The sequence below is a fragment of the Dendrobium catenatum genome, unplaced genomic scaffold, assembly GCF_001605985.2.
Source record: "Dendrobium catenatum unplaced genomic scaffold, ASM160598v2 fragScaff_scaffold_621, whole genome shotgun sequence".
Lineage (NCBI taxonomy): Eukaryota > Viridiplantae > Streptophyta > Magnoliopsida > Asparagales > Orchidaceae > Dendrobium > Dendrobium catenatum.
This window is the reverse complement of record NW_021319083.1, coordinates 31,945,262-31,951,111: the sequence shown is the minus strand read 5'-3', so window position 1 is coordinate 31,951,111 and position 5,850 is coordinate 31,945,262.

Genomic DNA, 5,850 nt, shown 5'->3' with positions numbered 1-5,850 from the left:
TTTTCTCGTTCTCTCGATCGGGTTGACTAAATCACTTGAAATTTTAAACTCAAGAAGAAGACATGAACAGAAACAGTGGGGAAAGATTGGTTTTGCTTAACAAACTCTAGGCATAGAGCTAATTAATTCCATCTAAAGTGAACTAGATCTAAAGTTTTTAAGAGATTATACCGTTGGATCTTGGAAATTTCTGGATTGATGAGCTTGTAGACTGTCCAAGTGAAGATCCCCAGCACGAACCCGAGCTCGAACACGTCTGGATCGACTGCTATAGGCTTGGGACGGTCTAGGTGGTGGTTTCGCCGGAGAACTCGCCGCCGGTGACGGGCAACCACTTGGATTTTGTAGTGGGGAGGTAGAGGAGGCTCTGGAGATCCAAAACGAATTGAGAACTCGCTCTGGGAGGCTAGGGTTAGTGAGAGAAGGTGCTTTGATCGAATGAATCAAAAAGAGAACTCTTTCCCTATTCAAACGGCCTGGGCTGGATTGGATGGCTGGGATCGACTCCTAGGCTCTCCAGATGATGCCACCTGTCCCTGGGAAAGCTGGAAGGCTGTCCCAAAGGCTGGACACGCCTCATTCCCATTGGGTGGACTTGGGATGAGTGGAGGGGGACATTGCTTCTTATGGCTAAACCAGGCAGTTAGAGCAGCTTAAGCAGGGGTTAATTAAAGGAATAAAGCTAAAAAGATGAGGTTAGGCGTGTGATATAGGAAGGGAAAGGAGTTTAGTATGGCTTTGACCATGAAAAGAGATTTTTTAAAGGGTTTTGACTGTCTTGACCAGTCAACTGGTCAATGACTGCTGATGTGGCATCCAAGAAGGTCATGGAGCCTTTCCAAATGGCTGGATGGGTGTGGCTTGAGCTAGGTTCAATGGGTTGAAGGGTTTGACCATACAAATGGTCCTTTAAGCTTTGAGTTGACTGGTTGACCAGTCAACCCCATCAAGGGTTATGGAATTTTCACCTAGGTAATTCAAATGGGTTGATTAGGTGGATTGGAGGGTGGTTCCAAGAGCCATGCATGTCAATTGAATCAAGAAGGCTTAATGGGCCTTTAATGGGCTTTTTAGGCCAAAACTGGTTGACTTGGTCAACCAGTTGGGTTCAAGGGCTGGAACTGGATTTAACAGATTCAGAATGTCATCCTGAGTCTACTGGATGTGGTCCCAGGGTTTGGAGGGGTCAATTTGGTCAAAATCACTATTTGAACCCTTAAGGGCTTGTTTGGTCAACCTAGGTTGACTTGGTCAACCAGGTTGACCCAGGGTCTGGGTTTGGGCTCAACAGGTTTGAAATGATACTTTAAGGTTAATGGAAGTGGTTGGATGACTTAGAGAGGTCATTTGGGTCAAAACACATGTTTGGACCCTTAAAGGGCCTCTTGGGTCAAACCAGTTGACTTGGTCAACCAGGTTGACTCAAGGGTTGGAAATAGGTTCAAAAGATTTGAAATGACATTTGAAATTTGTCAAAGGTGGTTGCATCCCATTTGGAGCTCATTTGGTTTGAAATCCCTATTTGAGCCCCATAGGGGTATTTTGGTCAATTTTGACCTATTGATCAACTATGGTCAAAAATGGGTCTGGAAAATGCAGTTTACTGCTCAATGGGTTAAAATCAAGGGTCTGGAAGTGATTGGAGGCTTTGATAAGGATTCCAAGGTCAAGATCTCAAAGGGGTTAGGCTCAGTGGCATAGGCTGTAAATATTTGAAGGTTTTACAGCCTTTGAATTTTAATTCAGATTCTGGGGTTAGAGACCTCAGAATGAGCTCAAAGTTGGAGGGTAACCTCTAGGGACATGTCTTATCACTTTGCAAGTGATAGATCCTGGATCAGAGATCATTTGACTGGGTTTTAAAATGTTTGAAAAATCTCTGTAAAGGGTGATTAGGACAGGGCCTCTAGAGTTTGGATTTGAGTCTGAATTCTGGGTTTGGATTTGATTTGAAGTTTGAATTAATTTGGATTTGAATTGGATGGAGTTTGAGATTCAAATTGATCACAGGTAGGAATCAAATTGAAATTGGAGTGGATTAAATATAGGAATTGATTTAAAATTGAGGTTGATCAAAGGTGGAGATTGATTTGAAGTTGGAGTGATCCTAAGATCTAGAAGAATTCTAAGATCTAGGATTTAACGAAATCCTAGGTTCTAGAATAGGCTCTAAGGTCTTGGATCTAGAAGGATCCTAGGGTCTAGAGTGGATCCTAGGGTCTAGGATTAAATCTAGATTCTGGAAGGGTCTTAGTGACCTCATACAAAAATGAGGTCAACAGTACCTGCTACACTTAAGACCCCATTTAAATTAAAAGAGCATGGCCAAGTGTGGCTAAAATTATGCATTTCAATTTTCAAATGATAACTTCTTGTGATTGTATATATAACTGTTGATTATTAGGATAACCTTACAAAATCGAGTATAAATTTTCCAATTTTGATTAATGTAATTTGATTATAATATAGTTGTAAATTTTTGAAGTGATTTGAGTTTGGGATATTAATATCCAACTTGAATTCCAAAGAGGAGAAGACATCCCTAAAGGGGAGAGTCTTCTTCAATTTGGAAATCAAGTTAGGATACCTTTCAAATATCCATAGAGAAAAGATAACACTCTGTTCAAGGGGGAGTTTCATTTCATTTGGATATTCGGAACCAACGAATCAAGATGTTTGTGAGAAGAAGAAGAAGTGGATAACGAGAAGAACACCAAATCTTAAAATAACTTGAGTTTAGGATTAGAAACCTGGGTTGTTGTCAGTGGTGCTCGACCACTTTATTTTCCTGCAAATTTTGAGATGTAATATTAAAAGTCACTTGCCTATGGACTTTCAATTTGAATAATTAATTTAGTTAATTTGTTTACTTGATTGCCCAGTAGAAACTGTATGCTTTTATAGTCTTTTTTTTACATGCCATATTTGATTTAGCCTGGAGTACGATTGTATGCTTTAAGGACTTGTCAAAAATTTTCTACTTTAATTAAATAAAAATTTTAAGATAAGATAAAAACTCTAAATGGTCTTAAGAAGTAAGCTCAGACTCGCGAGGGTGCATCATATTATAACTTCTCTACCTTGTTAGGCATCTCCCCGCCTGCGGATTCTAGCAGACCTCCTGGCCTATGAGGGTCTCGATCTGTCAAGGGGATGTTGTGCAATATCTAGGGAAAAACCTATTTTCTAAGCCAAAAATTTTTAATCTGCTTTATACTGATTCATGTATTTAATCGAGTTGACTAGCATGCATTGCATTAGTAATAAATTAAATCGAGTCTAAAATTTTAATTGCATTTACTTAGACATCAAATACCCACCATAAGTCAAAAGGGGCAATTAGGATCCGCTCTAGATGTCGGTCCCCGCTCTCCTCAAAGTTAATCTAATCAACATCCTTAACCACTCTTTCATAGAAGACAGGATACATATTTTTAAAAGCGCTTAGGTGGTTTAGCTGGCTCCCCAATCCAGGCCGGGGTAAATGCAAATTTGCACTGCATTAGCTAGGTTTGGGTCACTTTTAAGTGCCCAATTTAGACTTAGGTTTCAAGGCAGGCTCGAGCTATAAGACCTCATCCCTCAGGGAATTGAATCCCTATTTTTTAATAAAATTGACCATTTAACTTAAATACCTCTTTCAATCAAATTCAAGCCCAACACTTAGGATAGGTTGAGGTGTTTCTGATGTAATTCAGAATCTCAAAATACCTCCTACCCTTCCTCCTTTGACTCTAAAAATAAATGCTCAATCTTGAATCAATCCCACTTGAAATTTCAAATTCTTACCTCCTTTGACATCAAACTTTGAAACTCCAAATAAAATTTCATATCGCTATTTTAATCGAGAGTATTCATAGGAAATTTTGATTTCCTATGATGTAATTAACTACGAGGTCTTGCACTCGTAGGAGATTTAGAAACCCAGACCTGATTTTTAAAACCTCAATTAATTCTCTTTGGAAAAATCTAACCCGACGATTATTATCGTCATTTTCAAACTATCGATAATGACTGATATCTTTTTCCTTTGGAGAGATATATCAATTATTATTGTGATATTGATTAAGAAATTAGTGATCTTTAATCTAGATTAGCATAGTCAAACACTCGATTAAATTCTATTTTGATCTTTCAGGGTCAAATTTGATTCTTTCTTGAGTTTGATTATGATAATCATGATAGAAATTTAAAGTTTTAAAATTTAAACCAATTAGCGAATAATATTCTCTCTATTATCATTCTTAAATTTAAAGTTTTATATATCATTCTTAATGTCGTGTTCGATTCTAAAACTAAAATTCAACTTTTTTAACTTTCCCAATGAAAATTAAAATTTTTCAAACTAATACACATTTTTAAATCAAATAATTGCCACTTCCACCGCAGTCATGGACACACTTCTGAAGCATGCAGACAGCTCAAGAAAGAGATTGAAAGGCTGATTCGACATAGATATCTCCGACAATTCATCCAGAATCCCTCAGCTCGGGATGAGGGTAATTCGATTTGGGGCAAAATCAACATCGAAGGCAAATAATAAATAATCGTCAAGTGGTTAGTGAAATTGGAATCATTACTAGAGGCCGTATAATATCTAGTCAAGTCTTGATTACAGCAAGCAAAGAGCCAATGCCAAAGAAGTCTCACGCCGATCACTCCATTGCCTTCGATGATTCTGATTTAGAGGGAATAAAGACCCCTCATCAAGATCCTTTTATAATTAGTGCAGGAATAGGAGACCCAAGCTATAATGTGAAGTAGATCTTGATCGTTAATATGAGCTATGTAGATATTTTATTCTACTCCACTTTTCTTAACATGGGCCTCCCTAGAGAGAAGCTGCAGTCGGTCACTGGTCCTTTATATGGATTTGGCAATCGACTTATGTGAGTGGAAGGAATAATCAGTCTTCCAATTGTACTTGAAGAATTTCCCCATCAAGGTACACACTCCATCCAATTTATTATGGTGAAATCAGAATCAGTCTACAACGTTATCTTTGGATGGCTACTCCAGTCAATCTTTGGGATTGTTGCTTTGATTCTCACATCAAATTAAAATTTCTCACCCCCGTTGGGATTTTCATAGTACGAGGAAATCAGCAAGTAGCACAATCATCCTATCTTAAGCAGGCTCAACCTCGCTTATAAGTTACCTTAAGATTTTGATCTTCGAGAAGATTTTCCTCAAAGGGCCTCTCTTATAGAAGACCTTACTTGTGTCTCTCTATAAGATGAGCACCCTTCAAGAATAATATAGATCAGATCACTTCCTTTAGATGAAAAAAAAGAAAAAGTACGTAGATTTTTTTATGTACAAACCAAGATATATTTGCATGGAGTCCAAATGATATGCCTGGAATCAATCCTGAAATAATCATGCACTCCCTCAAGGTAAACCCGACATACAAGTCGGTAATCCAAAAAAGCAAAACTTTGCAGCAGATTGTCAGCTGGTAATTGAGTAAGAAGTTGATAAGCTTTTAAATGCAAGATTTATAAGGGAAGTGAACTATCTCACTTGGTTGACAAACATCATTATGGTTTGAAAAGCAAGTGGAGCCTGGAGAATGTGCATGTACAATACATATCTCAAAAAAGCCTTCCATAAGGATATTTGTCTGCTTCCTTGTATTGATCAGTTGGTTGATGCAACCTCCGGACATCAGATGCTAAGCTTCATGGATACCTACTTAGAATACAATCAAATATAAATGGATCCTGCTGATAAGGAGGCAATGGATTTTCAAACAGATAAGGGGTTGTACTGCTATTTGGTAATGTCATTAGAATTCAAGAATGAAAGGGAAATAGATCAACGCCTAATGAATAAGATTTTCATGAACCT